The 16,148-nt window shown below is 35.5% G+C and overlaps 1 protein-coding gene across 3 annotated transcripts in view; it reads left to right on the forward strand.

Annotated features, from left to right (window-relative positions):
- The window catches only part of CTNNA3 (catenin alpha 3), a 1,788,954-nt gene that overhangs the window by 1,764,283 nt on the left and 8,523 nt on the right, over positions 1-16,148 (forward strand). The gene's annotated exons all lie outside the window — the stretch shown is intronic.

Below are 16,148 nucleotides of genomic sequence, written 5' to 3' on the forward strand. Positions count from 1 at the left end.
AAAAAAGGAAAACTCTTTCTACTAGTCTATGCTGTCTTCCAGTTACTTGCCAGCTGTGTTAGTTAGTGGGCCTATTTGATCCCCTTATCATTCAGAGCACAATTATAAGGGATCGAATAGGCTCACTAACACACACCGTTGGTAAGGAGAATAACTCAATGCTAAACTGTTATGCCACCTGCCAAAGATGCCTTATAGGCTTCTGTCTTTGGCCAAGATTGGTTTCATATTCTGGAGTGAGATAGAACTCAAAGGTGTGGATAAATTGGCACAGCCACAAAGGTTAACTAAATTCAGGGCTGGGATCCAGGAAGAACATTAGATGAAAGTCTTTGGAAAGTTCATAGATGAGAAAGGTTATAAATCAGACTTCCTTCTGTCAAGCCTCTACCAACCCCTTAAAGTCCCCAGTCAACTCACTATATACTTATTTTCAGTAGTGTCAAGGTTATAGATGTGACAAATTGATTCTTGACATGAGTCATGTTTTTTTGTCATCTTTCTGACAGAAGAGAGAGAATTAAAATTCTGCTAAGGAGAGCAGAAATAATTATGTGTTATTTCCCTGGTATCATTAGGTTAAATTCAGACAATCCTGTAGCTTTGGTTTCAGATGGTTTACGAAGCACGTTTAAGTATCAAAATCAGGAAAGTGAAATAAAGCATTAAGATTCTAGTATCAACGGAATCAAATACTCCAGGATACAATATCTACCTAATTCTGAGGGCAATTCATTTTCTAAACTTGCTCCAGAAATAACTGTTTCCCCTCAGCTTCAACATACTCATTGAGATGGCCTCTGATCATTGCTTTCCTTCAAAATCTTTGCAGGGTATTTGAATCAGCAGCCTCCCTCTTTTTATTGTTCTTAGTTCTTATCAAGACAACATCAGGAGAACTAATACATGGTTTTTGTTTGTTTTTTGAGTTTTTTTGGATATAGGACAGGGCAGTCCATCTGAACCTGTTTTGATTAAGGTAGCATTCTTCTCTCACTCCTTCCTTTGCTTATACTCTGGCATGCCAAACCTGCTTGCAAAGTGTCATGATCTATTAGATTCACAGAATCAAAGAAAAAAATAGTCATTTCTCCAGGATCTTTTAAAAAATGTAATCACTACTTAAATGTGAGCCAACAATCAAGTACAATTAGAGTTTTTCTTATCCTACATCTTTTGTTTTATATTCATTTTCCTAGTGAAGATCAGGGCAAGACAATAGCAGTTCACTTTGGTAAGTGCTATAATAGGAGTACAGTATATGGGCAAAATACAACAGGGTGCACAAAGAAACTGGTCATGATCACTACTTGAAAGAGGAGAATGGTGTTGGGGATATCATCACCATCTCCCTAGAAAATGACTGAGATAATCAAGCTGAGTCTTAAAGAACAGTGTGAATTCAAGAAAGAAACTCTTGGAAGAGAGGCAAACATCTACTCATGGAAGCATGACTTTCATTTCATACTGTGGGAAAGAAACGGTGAGTAAGTTGTATTGGTGGAAAATAAGATTGGCAAAATCATAGTTTGAGACTATAACATGCTCAATACTCTGAACTTTTTCTATGGTTACTATTGCTGCTTGAAGTTTGTAAAACAGGAAAGTAATTATCCAAATCATATTTTAGAAAGATAATCCTGGATAAATTAAAGAAAGGGAAACAACTCTATGAGACCAATAGGAGGCTATTTCAATGGTTCATGTAAAAAGGACATTGATTTTCATTAATTAGGCAGATGTAAAGTCAAAGAAGGGGGTTTACATTTAAGAGAGATTTAGGAGATACAATAAATACATTGTGGTGACTGTGAGTGGAATAGGCAGAGATTTGGAGGCTACTGTAACAGTACTTAGAAGTTTATATATAGTGCATACTATGTGGCAGACTATAACAAATGTTTATATTTATATAATATATATAGTTATATAACTTATGTAATTGTCATGTCAACAAGTTTATTAGGTAGATATGATTATTGTGCCTGTTTTTAATATATGTATGTGCCAGACATTATTACAAATGTTTAAATAAATATATAACTGTATAATTTATGTAATTGTCATGTCTACTTTATTAGGTAGATATGATTATTATGCCTGTTTTTCAGATGGGAAAACTGAGGCCCAGAAAAGTTAAATAAATCATCCATGGTCACTTGTTTAATAAGTGACAGAGAAAAGTTTTCAACATAGACTATTTGCTTCTGAAGTCTGTGTTTTTAATCACTTTTAATCATTATGCTACGCTGCTGGGGAGAAAGTTTGGCTTACATTTGAGATCCTTATAGCACATCTAAGTGTAAATTTCCAAAAGGCAATTGGAAATATGATAATAATGGAACCCGAATGTCAGAGCTGAAGATGTAGAATTCTTCAGCGTATGAATGTTCATTGGAGTTGTAGACACTGTCCAACAAATCATGTATACTTTTATTGGCCCAAATGAGAGTAATAGGGACTTCAAGACAGCTTGATGCCATCAAGAGTCTACTTCTAGACCCCTTTTATAGCGTTAATACAAAGCAACAACTACTGTATTATTTCGTAAATATATTTGGTTTCATGGTTGTTTATATATTCAAAACAGTTATTTGACTGTGGTACTTGGAAATTCATAGAACTCTTTTGCACCTAACTACATTAATACCAGATACTAAAAGTTAACTTAAGAAAATAAAGAATCCTAATCAACATTTATCTATTATTAAATTTGGATTTGAAGAACTTGTGCAGTCTGTCTTCTAAGTCCAATTGTAAACTCTGTAACCAAAGCTTTACTGTTGTTACAAGACAACTGGAGTTAGTCATTTGTCTTCCCTGGTAGCATTTTGAACAATAAATTGAAAAGCCTGAAACCAAGATACATCAGGTATCTGAACAAAGAAGCAAGATTTATACTTTTCTTTCCATGCTGTTGCAAAAACCTCATTATCTAAACTCTTGACTGTCTATTCCACAGACCATCTCACTTCTTTATCAGTTCCAATAAAATATGCATTCATAAAGGCTGCCCTATAGCTTGGTCATATCATTATCCATAAAAGTTCACCCACTGAAAATACCCCTAGCCTTCTATACTCAGTGCAAAAGCCTTTCCATAAGCTAGAATGCAGGTTGTGCTTGATAAAAACATAAAATATTATCTGTCAATTTAAAAAATTAACAAAGAAATAAAGAAGAAAAATTACACACACACACTTAGAAAATGAATGTTCTCCGTGACCCTAAGATATACAACCATTTCGCTGAACCCAAAGGACAAAATAATTAAAAGCTATAAAACATTAGCATTCACCTCATTTTCTCATCATTTAAACTGCATTGTCTGCATCACTTCTAGAGCAGGTTTTCCTTAACTGGAACATTTTCAATAAGATTTCTGTAAAAATAAAAACAAGTCTTTTCAAATCACCAAAATTCTAGCACAGGACAAGTTGCCTCTGTCACCGTTTCTGCTTAATTCAAATAAATCAAGGCATAATAACCAGATATTTTGAAAGAGAACAAAACAGAAGCATGGCATGATTATAAGCAGCACGATAAGATTAAAAAAAACCAAGTTAGTGCAAATTATCTTCATGACATTGGCAGATCCATCTCTATAAATCTTGAAATAATAGGAGCCTACGAAAACACATTTTAGCATCTTCTTGCAAAACAAATTCTTTATTCTTCCTTTGAATGGTAGATTTTTCAAAAGATTGAAGATACGTTGAAATATAGTTTCTTAGGACAACGGACTAGTGTTGTAGCCAAAAATTTTCTAGAGCTTAGCAATCCAAGTGTTATACATATCATGTTATATGAACAGGAATAACTCAAATTGCACTGGCTTGTACATGTCTTATCATTTCAGCTGCTCATGGGAGTGAATAGGGGACAGTCATATGGACACACTGGGCACTGCTACTTCTTTGCTTGGCTGACTCCTCACTCAGTGTTACTGTGTTTCTATTAGGCTATGAGATTTTGAGTTCTGCACTACTAAGCCCCAGTATTTTCTCTAAAAGGCTACAGAGCTCCCTAAAATCAATGGCCATCTTATATCGGTCCTCAATCAATGATTACCTAGGATGAAAACTCTGACCTCCTGGTGCCCAAGATCTTTTACTTATTAAAGGGGCTTTCCTTTGGTTCCTCCATGCAGCCATTCTCCCAGTGTGTCATCCTCCTTTTTTGATTGACCTCTCTGCACATATTTTTGTATTTCTTTCTGAGGGAATTGTTAAACAATATCTCAATACCATGTTGATTTGATCCACACCTACAAACACTGTTTTTATTGAAGTAACAAAAACTTTGCTTCAAAACTCTGGATTTTAAAGATCAAAATAGATGTGAGTGGGGTGAGTGTGATTCCAACGATAAAATAATAATTTAGAATTCAAATTATGAAGGCAGGATCAACTAGTTGTAGATGAGCAACAGCAAATGGACTAGTCATGCTTAAGTAAAGTTATGACCTGGGAGTTAGATAAGCCAGTGCTACACTGAGTGCCCACAGCATGAATATCCAGAGCAAGGAGAGTCTGCATATTTTTGAACATGGGTGTGATGTGAAGCAAATAGTGCTGGAGAGAAACAGCTGCAGCTGAAGTTACCAAGATGGTTAGAATGTGGAACCTCATCTAAGAGACTGATTACATTGTCTTCATCTGAACTATTTTAGGCTGGAAATAGAGAAATGAAAATGGGATTTGGAAAAGGAGTACTTTTAATTGCAAGTAACAAATCTTATTATCAATGACATAAACCATAAGAGGAGGTCCAGATTATGGTTATTACAAAGTTTAATAATGTCATTAAACCTAGATTATTTAACATTTCCTTCTATCATCATTTGTTTCTTACTGTTATGTGTTTCCTCATAATTTCAATATGGATACAGCAGCTCTAAATTTCATGTTTTTACACCATCACTTAAGAAGTAAGAGACTGAGCATTCTCTTTATATGACATGCAAAAAAGAATCTGTGCCAGAACCACTCTAGCAGATTTCCTCCTACCCAGCTGGTCGGGACTGGGTCACATGAAACACCTCTAGACCAATCAGTTGTAAAAGGTCAGGTCTGGTTTAATTGCCTGAATAAAATCAGGGTATCATTATCAAGGAAAAATGGGCAAATAGTGTCTGCCACAGAAGGCATTGTGGAAGATGAATGAAAATGAGTTGAAAACTTATTAAATGGGTAAGACAGGTTATTAAAAATACTTTAGACCTTGAATCTGGGATCTTGGAAGATGGCCATTTTTTTTTTACACTGGTGTTATGAGGAAGATCTTAAAGGCAATTAATCTGTTTAGTCCTAATCTCTAGTTCCTGGAGAAGACAATCTCAAATGTTTACTTTTTCTTTTTCTGCTATGATGCACTTTCACATGCAGAACACATTTCTTATGAGTAGGCCCATTTCACTGAACACTGTCTTAATAAGGTGGGCTTCTAAGCTTGATTCCTAGGAAACTAGCTTTAGCCCTTCCCCTTTCTTTCCTACTCCAGGAAGTATATCAGAATGCAAGTGAGTAAAAGGGCATAATTAGAGGGATAACCTTGAAGCCACTCCAATTTGTGAGAAAACAGTAAATCATTTTCTAATTTCAATATTTGAACTATTATTATTACTATCAAATTATGGCTCTTGTGAGACATGTCACAAATAATTGAAATGCACTGATGTGTCTGGACCCCTAGGTTAAAAGCTTTCTTGTAGAGGACAACCCTCTTCTTTCTTTGTGACCATTGTGCTATTATCATTATATTGTTGTATTTTTTTTTTGATCTATGGATATTCAAATTGAACAGTGAGATTTAAAAGAGAAGACAAAACCCAGGGAATCTAAAGTGGAAAGCGCATACATACATGCACCATTCAGTCTATTATTAGGCATATAGCATTCAAAAATTGGTGTCAGTTCATATGAGGATTGCCCAGAAATTCAAGCAGTTTTTAATCACAAAAGTCAATCTTCCCCTTGAAATGGTGCAATTAAGATGCAGTAGAATGAGCGAGCAATCACATTTGGCACATGTTTCTGGAGGACAAGAGAAGCTGGGGAGCACCATTCAGAAAAACCAAGTGGGGACAAAGTTCAATGATGAAGGATTTTTAAAAAAATTTAAAAAGACTCCCAAACTAGAGAGGAAGAATATCTTAGTGCAAAGTATTCAGAGGTAGAATAAGAAGACTGTGTTGGGAGAACTTAGCCAGGACAAAAGAGTCCCAACTAAGAGATCTTTTCACTGAGCTACAAAATATTTCCTTTTCTCAAAAAAGTAGCAGCACAAGATGGTTGAGAGAATGAGGGCTTTGTAGTTACGGCGATTTGGAATTAATCCCAAGTTTACCTCTTACTATCTGTGTTACCTTGGGCAAGGCACTGAAATTATCTGAGTCATAGTTCTTAGATACCTTATCTAATAAGTGGGAAGAACAATACCTACATCACAAGGCTGTTACTAGGATTATAGATAATATTTTAAAGCATATGGTCTTGACACAAGTTTACAAAATGGGAGCCATTGTTACAAATTCAGCTTTGTGCATTCTTTCAGTTTTTGCAATAACAATTGATAAAGGAGTGTTATTGTTGTTTTCAAAACCTTGACAATCATAGTAATGACAATGAAACAGGATATATACATCCCATTCTGCTATATCATTAATCTGGATCCTCACGTTCTGTCCTTCTGACAACCCTGTAAGGTAGATGTCGTTGGTTTTCCATTTAACAGAGGAGAAAACAGACTCAGAGAGAGAAAGAATTTGTTTAAATTTGTGTAGTTTACCTCCAGAGTCCCTATTCTTAACCCCTCAGCTCTACTTCCCTCCTCCCTTCAGCTTACACACACCCTCTCACCTACATGGTCATCCACGTAACCTTGAGAACTTTATTCTGTGAATTTACACAAAGACCAACATCACAGTGATTAAAAACCACACATGGCTTCTTGCTTCTCCTGGTTGCTGAATTCCAATGCCTGGGGATTAGTTTAGATGCCTACTGCTTTCAGGTTGGGGATTGCTGCCAGTAAAATTTCCTGTTTCCTAAGCAGCTGGGAAGCCAACAACCAGCTGCTCTGAAATGTGTTTGAACCTCGTCCTCTCAGCTAGGAGACAGCTGTGCTGATCTATAGAAAGACTCTGGAAGATTGTTTGTGTTTTATAAGACACTCTAGGCAGGAAGAGAGAGACTTCTGATTTGAAGAGAGACTAAATTCAGGAACAGAACTCTTTAATATTTCCCGATCACAGACACTTCTCCAACCTCTGATATTCACTTAGATACAGAGTGTGTGAGTCTCAAATAAATAGAAGACAGTCACTTTAATTGTTTTCCTCAGGGTGCATTTTTTACACCTGACATATTCTATGCCTCACATCTGAGATAACAACCTTGTTGCTCCAGGCATCTCTGGAATAATTTCCAAAGCACCGTACTGTCTTGTTATCTGCTTCCCTTTACTTCCAGTGTGTTGATGAAGCAATAATGGTATGAGTTAATGCTGCTGCTGCTTAACCTATGTTTAAACAACTGTCATAGTACGTATTATAATGTTTGTAGTTCCTAGCAGGCAAGGCGCTATGGCAGTGCCCACATATACCAGTTAAATGAGACTACGAGAAAGATATATATTTCAAAAGCACACAAGAGCCCTGAAAACTGGTACCTTTATCATGGATTTTGTTGTTGCAATTGTCTAAAGCTAGTCATCTTTTCAATATAGCTCTCACTTTATAGATAATTGTGAAAGTCAGCTATTAATTTAGTAATAGAGCCAATGACATAGTTTATAGGGTCAAGTTAAACCATGGCTGAATCCTCAAAGACCCTGAAAAAGCTGGGTCATGAAGGAAATTTTCAACATGTGGCAAAACTTCAGCTGTATTTCAAAAAAATAGAGAAGCGGATGTTTTATTTAAAAATCAGAAAACCATATTCTGTATATAAACATGTACAGTATATATACTTATGTGTATAAGTATTAATTTAAAATTAATCTATGCATCCCCTTGCTCTTGCAGCCTCTATTTTCCCAACAAAATACTGGAATTTGTATAGAGATGAATAGGCATGTTTGACTTCATCTTAAGGATCAAGAATACGTAAAAGGGCTGAGAGCTAAAGCCCATCCCTCTATCATATTTTTTTTCTAGTGATGGAGGTAGAGAAGATGACATTTATACAAAATGTTGATTTTGTACAAACATTTCTTTGAATGAGAGTATGAATGTGTGAACTTTATTTTTGAAGCATACTCAATATTATAATCACAGAAATAAAAAAATTACTATGAGATTTTAAGAATAAAATCATGACATACTAAAAATGAGGGGATATGCATGCTCAGGCTAAAAATCCATTTGGCTAGTCATGGTTACTTTTACTCTCAGAACATTTTCCTAGTCAAGATGTTTTGACTACTTACTGATTTTCAGCTAGAGTTAACCAATGGGAGACAATTGACAGACTGCTGACAAGCAATCATTTATTTGTGTTAGTTTATCTACTTGGCATGGGTTCATCTTCTCCATTTCCTTCAGCACCAGGATGGTAACAACTTGGGCTGATGGTGAAGTGAGAGTTGCTTTACATTTGGCTTCTTAGTTTTTCCATTGCCTATATAATTAATTTCTTGTGTTAAATTCCATGTTTGAAGCACCTACAGTAGTTTCTGTTTTTTTTTTTTTTTTTTTACTGAGCTCTGACTGATACACTCACCAAAAGGATTGTGATTAACCGAGCTGACCTCACACTATTTTGAAAAGTGTGTGAAGTGTGTGTACATACTTATGTGTGTGTAAGTACAGGTGTGTGCACATGCATGTGCACACAAATGTGGATAATGGGAAAGAGTCACAGTACCTGCCTCTTCAACTCTAATTGTCAAGAAATGTTCTTGTGCTGTTTCTGGATTTTCAACCGTGGGTAGAATTTGTCCTAAGCTTTATTCCACCAAAATCCTCAAATTTGGTGTAATATTATTTTCCAGTTCACCTTATAAACTTATAAAAGTTATAGCTTTGGCCAGGCACGGTGGCTCACACCTGTATCCTAACACTTTGGGAGGCCAAGGCAGGCAGATCACAAGGTCAGGAGTTTGAGACCAGCCTGACCAATATGGTGAAACCCTGTCTATACTAAAAATACAAAAATTAGCAGGGCGTGGTGGCGGGTGCCTGTAGTCCCAGCTACTAGGGAGGCTGAGACAGGAGAATGGCGTGAACCCGGAAGGTGGAGGTTGCAGTGAGCTGAGATTGTGCCACTGTACTCCAGCCTAGGTGACAGAGGGAGACTCTGTCTCCAAAAAAAAAAAAAAAGAAAGAAAAGCTATAGCTTCATTTATGTGCATAGGTATGTGTATACACAAATCTAAGATTAGCTGTTATCACATTAAATCTTAATAACCAATACTGAAATGTATTTGTATTGTAATTATGCTGAAAGGAAACTGAGTCCAAGATATGCTAATTGATTTCTCCCCAGGCTTTGTATTTAGAGTGTGGCAGAGTTGGGACTCAAACACAGGTTGTCGACTATGAAACTGATGTTTTATTCTTGGGCCAATAAGACATATTTCTCAAGAAGTTAGTTTTTAATAAATGTCCAACAATGATAGACTGGATTAAGAAAATGTGGCACATATACACCATGGAATACTATGCAGACACAAAAAATGATGAGTTCATGTCCTTTGTAGGGACATGGATGAAGCTAGAAACCATCATTCTCAGTAAACTATCGCAAGGACAAAAAACCAAACACCACATGTTCTCACTCACAGGAGAGAATTGAACAGTGAGAACACATGGACACAGGAAGGGGAACATCACACACTGGGGCCTGTTGTGCGTGGGGGGAGGGGGGAGGGATAGCATTTGGAGATATACCTAATGTTAAATGACGAGTTGCTGGGTTCAGCACACCAACATAGCACATGTATACATATGTAACTAACCTGCACGTTGTGCACATGTACCCTAAAACTTAAAAGTATAATAAAAAAAGAGAAATAATAATCTAAAAGTGGGAATTTGGGACTTTGGAACTTTCTGACAAGCATGACTTCCAACAGATTTGCATTCTGAGTTTTAAACGTAAATAATGAGAAACATTATTTGATGAAGGGTTTTTGTGCCATGTCTAGAGGCCAGAAACCTCCTGGTAGATGGAGTGAGGGTATGAAATGTCTGGAAATTATTAACAGTTTGTGCAGAATACAAGAGAATAATTGAATTCATGTCTGCCTTTGACAGTATTTTGCATGTGGTTTCTGCACTTAATAATTCTACAATTTATATAAGAAATATTTCCAGTAACTTATTCATATGCCAGATATCTCCTGTAGACTGTGTCAAGTAATAAAAGGGTAAAAAAGAACATTGTCTCTACCTACATGGATCATATTGCCTTCTAATGAATCTAATGTTAAATGAAGTATAGATTTCTATAAGAACATAAAAAAGAGGATCCAATCTAGTCTTAGTATTGTGGAACTCTTCCCTGAGAAAGTGATGTTAGCGTCATAGTATGATGCTGGTATAAAGATAGACATAGAAATGAAGCAGAAATAGAGCCAAACATATATGATCAATTTAATTTTGACAGCAATTCCAAGATTATTTAAAAAGAAAAGAAAATCATTTTGACTAAATGATGCTTGAACAATATCTGTATATGAAAAAAATGTACTGCACATTACTCCATATACAAAAATTAATACAAAGTAAGCATAATCATAAACATAAATCTCTAACTTCAAATATCTGGAAGAAAGCATAAAGGAAAATCTGTTTAACATTGTAGTAGCCATTTTTTGCTAGGACAAAAAATATTAACCATAGAAGACGAATAAAACAAAACAGTGACATTTCTCTTTATGCTCATCAAAATTCCTAAAATGTAAAAAGAATCAAAATATCAAAATACCAAATGTGACTGAGGATGTAGAATAACTATAATGCTCATACATTGCTGGTGGAATTCAAAATGGTAAAATAACTTTGGCCAACAGTTTGTTAATTTCTTATGAAGTTAGAAACATACTTAACAACAGAACATAAGTTTTCTTCTAGTTATTTACCCAAGAGAAATAAAAACATGCAATACACAATAGTTGTACAATAATGCCATAACAACTTTATTTATTATAGCAAATGAAATAAACAAACCAAATGCCAGTCACAAAGATAATGAATTAACAAATTGCAGTATATGTATAAAATGTAATACTTCTCAGCAATAAATAAACTACTGGTACATGCTGCAACATACGTGAAGCTTACAGTTGTAATGCCATGTGAAACATCACACAAAAAATTACATACCATAGAATTCCATTTATATACAACTATAGAAAATATACATCTAATCTGTGGTGCTCTATAGCAGATCTGTGGATGCCTGATACCTGGGGTGGGAAGGATCTTGACTGATAATAGGCTTAAGGAAACCAGTTGACATAAATAGAACACTGATGTAACAATACTAGAATTCACATTCCTTTCTAGTGTACCTAAAGCATATGATATTTGATTATATGTCATAAACAAAGCATCCACAAATATAAAATGTTTTAAATCATTCAGAGCTTATTCTTTAATCACAATAGTATTTTAGGTTAGAAATCAATAGTAAAAGGAAGACTAGTAAGTCCTCATTTACTAGAAAAAATTTTAAAGACTCGTTTAATACATGAGTTAACTAAAAAATCAGTGAAAACATATTGAAATCCTTCTCCCTGAGTTAGAATATGATTCAAAAATACCTTGTATCCTCACTTGTATACTGGCATTTCTGTCTAGTGGAATAATACAGAATAAAAATAAAAAAATGAAAAAGTAAAGATACAACTGTCTTTATTCATAGATGATATGCTTTCATACATAGAAAATCTAAAAGAGTATAGAAAAATATATAAGGATTATTAAAAATTGAATTGAGCAATGTCTGTATGTGCAAGTCAATGCTGTAACCATAGGAGAATATGCTGAGCTTCATTAGTAATTAATAAGATGCCAATTAAACCTCAATATAATATCTCTACATACTTGCAAAAATGCCTAATGTGAAAAATATGGGGAAAAAAGTGTAGATGAAGATGTGTGACAATTGGAAGACTTAAGCCTGTAATCCCAGCACTTTGGGAGGCCAAGGCAGGCGGATCACCTAAGGTTGGGAGTTCAAGACCAGCCTGACCAACATGGAGAAACCCTGTCTCTACTAAAAATACAAAATCAGCCAGGTGTGGTGGCACATGCCTGTAATCCCAGCTACTTGGTAGCCTGAGGCAGGAGAATCGCTTGAACCCAGGAGGCAGAGGTTGCAGTGAGCCAAAATTGAACCATAGCGCTCCAGCCTGGGCAACAAGAGTGAAACTCCATCTCAAAAAAAAAAAAAAAAAAAAATTGGAACACTCATATATTGTTGCTAGAAATATAAATTTGCAGAAGCACTTTGGAAATCCCTGGAATTATCCAATAAAACTGAATATATGCATTTTCGTAATTCCACAGTGGCACTCTCAGGTACATACTTGATAAAATTGTATATATTTGTTCACCAAAAGACACATACTAGAATATTCATAAGTTCCTATTTATTTTATATTTATATATTTTAAGTAGCTCCAAACTATCTAAAAGCCTATTAATAGTAGAATGGATAAACTGTGATATTTATATGTAATTAAGCATTCAAGAATGAGAAATAATTGATCTGATAAACGTGATTTGATTGAAAGAAAACAGTTATGCAGGGTTACCAATTGAATAATTTCACATATATGTTATATATTTAACATGTATGTAATCTATTTTATATTTAGTATCTATTATATATTATATAATACATCTAGCATACATTACATATTAATATATAAGATGTCTGATTATATATCCTATCACATATTTGATATATATGTGTCATTTTATATATATGTGTATACATACATATATATAAAGGGGAAACATTTATATGAAAGGAATCAGATGGCTTAAGAAGTGATAAGTGAGGAAAATAGTTTTAGGGATAATAGATAACCTTTTAATAAGTCTGGCTATGTTTTAAGGTATGGTTTTATAAACATATACTACAGTGAAAAAGTCAGTAGAAAGGAATAGAATAAAGATATATTAGAAGAAGAGCCAAGTGCAGTGACTTACGCCTGTAATCCCAGCACTTTGGGAGGCCAAGGAAGGCAGATGACCTGAGGTCAGGAGTTGGGGACTGACCTAGCCAATATGGTGAAAACCCGTCTCTACCAAAAACAGAAAAATTAGCCAGCCATGGTGGCATGCACCTGTAATCCCAGCTACTTGGGGAGCTGAGGCACGAGAATCGCTTGAACTCAGGAGGCGGAAGTTGCAGTGAGCTGAGATCACACCAATGCACTCCAGTCTGGACAACAGAGCGAGACCCCTTCTCAAAAAAAAAAAAAAGATATATTAGAAGAAAGAAGTTATTAAATGTGCAAAGTCTGCAAGAAGGTAGGGAGGAAGAGAACCAGATAATTTTCATTTTAATAGAAATGGATAAGAATGAAAGATAGAAGTTGGGGACAGTTTCATTTTTACTGTTTCGATTTTATTGTTGTTGTCTGTTTGCTTATTTCATATTTGTTGTAAGTGAAGTAATCTGCAGAACAAGTGGGAATATGAGGGGCTAGAGGTTTGATGAAAGTGGAAATTTAGACTAGTGTTTGGGTAGAATGGATACAAGAATTAGCTAAAAACACACAGATGCATTTTCTGTTAGTTTCAGGTTGGTGACCATTAATTTATCCAGAAACTAATTTGTTCAGTGAGGGTGATGTGGTTTGGCTTTGTGTCTCTACCCAAAACTCATCTTGAATTGTAATAATCCCCATGTGTCATGGGAGGGACCCAGTGGGAGGTAATTGAATCATGGGGCAGGTTTGTCCCATGATGTTCTCATGATGGTGAATAAATCTCACAAGATCTGATGGTTTTATAACAGGGCAGTTCCTCTGCACACACTCTCTTGCCTGCCATCATGTAAGACATGACTTTGTTCCTTCCTGCCTTGATTGCCATGTAAGACATGATTGTGAGGCCTCCCTAGCCCTGTGAAACTGTGAGTCAATTAAACCTCTTTCCTTTATAAATTACCCAGTCTCAGGTATGTCTTTATTAGCAGCGTGAGAACAAACTAATACAAGGGGATTCTCTAAAAATGGTAGACAGTCACCTGTTGGCTCAGTGTTAGGGAAATTGATAATTTTGTTCTGCAAGACATCTGTAGTAGAGAGAGAAGTGAGCTAAGAAATATTAAATATTGCCAAATATTATCAAAATGGCAGAATGATCGAGATTGAAAGAGTTGAAAATTATAGGTACGTGAAAATATCTGTGGTCTGGAAGCTCTGCATGGGTTGTAAAACTAATGTCATTTGGCCTTTTAGCTTCACGCAGCCTAGTTGTTCCTTGCTTATGGTCAAGAAAGACATAAGTGTAGGATCAAGGAGGTTTTGTTAATTATTAAAAGACAGATTTTAACTTGCAATCTGTCTGTGGAGTAATTTAATAACAAATGTGCTATTCTATTCAAAGACTAGTATTTTTTTAAGTTGTATACAGATTCAGAAGCTCCAAATGTCCTCCAAAATACATTTGAGTGCTTCATGAAATCCTTTTTCATGTTTGTAAAACATTTGTCATTCCTGCCACATGCACAGATTTTACATTTCTGGCTTCAAAAAGTAAAAAGACTTAAAGATGTGTAGTTGCCAAGTATTATTGCCTTTCACATTACATATTTTTTGCTGTTACCTTTTCAAGGATTTCAGGCTTGGCATATAATAGAGCTAATTAAATTCTTTTCCCAGGAAGCAGCCAGCTAGACCACTGCCCCAGGCACATAACCTCAGCTTACTGCTTTCCTCTGCTCATTTATTCGGTATGTGAGAAGAGACTCCTCGAACAGCAAAGGTAGACGACTCAGGCCAGGCAGCTGCGATGAATTTTAGTAACTACAGAGCCAGTGTTTGGGTCTCAATCCTGACAGCACACATCACAGAGGGGTGAGAGTGGAGGCACATCTTCCTATATGAGTTGGCGGTGGATGACAATCTGCCAAACTAAAATAATGGAAGAGACATTGGTTGTATAAAAAGGAATCAACTGGCTGGGCGCGGTGGCTTATGTCTGTTATCCCAACACTTTGGGAGGCTGAGGCGGGTGGATCACCTTAGGTCAGGAGTTCGAGACCAGCCTGGCCAATATGATGAAACCCCGTGTCTACTAAAAATAAAAAAATTAGCCGGGCATGGTGGTGGGCACCTGTAATCCCAGCTACTCAGGAGGCTGAGGTAGGAGAATTGCTGGAGCCTGGGAGGCAGAGGTTGCAGTGAGCCAAGATCACGCCATTGCACTCCAGCCTGGGCGACAACAGGGAGACTCTGTCTCAAAAAAAAAAAAATCAACTTAGCTCAGTTCTAAGGTATTTTGTAAGATTCTAGGAATACCATTTCATTTTTCCTTGAGATTGCTTGTGTACCCAAACCAGAAAATATGACAAAAACAGAATCATGTGAAAAAATGTTTTTTTCTTAATCTCATTAATGCGACTTTACTATTAAGCAATTTTGTCAGTCTTCATAGCAAAAAAGGAAATAATATTTAATAAAAACCAACTATTTGGCAGTTACTCTACTAGTTTATTTACACATATTACTTTTCCTTTAATAGACATGCTTTTTTTTTTTGTCTTTTTAATAGTGAAAAAAAAACTAGGGCAAAAATGGTTAAATTATTTTTCCAAGTTACCAAATGGCAGACCAGAAATTTAAACTCAATTTCATTTGATTATAGAGCCCCAATTTTATTTTAAAATACTGCAGGATAAAATAAAAGTTCTGTGTTAAGAAAAAGAGACCCTTTTAGGTGCAATTATTTGGGAGATAATTATTTGATGCAATTATTTGGGAAAGAAAGAGAGTAGTATATATGCATGTCTATACCTACATGCATGTATGATATTTATCTTAAACTATTCCCTGAGGAGAATTTTCAATTGTTGTTCATATAAAATTATTTATAGATTTTATTGCAGATAATCCTGTCTTACAGAAAGAGCTCAGGATTATCTCCTGGAAATAGAAAGATCCATTACAGAGAAAAGAGTGAC

Source organism: Gorilla gorilla, chromosome 8, assembly GCF_029281585.2.
Source record: "Gorilla gorilla gorilla isolate KB3781 chromosome 8, NHGRI_mGorGor1-v2.1_pri, whole genome shotgun sequence".
NCBI classification, from domain to species: domain Eukaryota; kingdom Metazoa; phylum Chordata; class Mammalia; order Primates; family Hominidae; genus Gorilla; species Gorilla gorilla.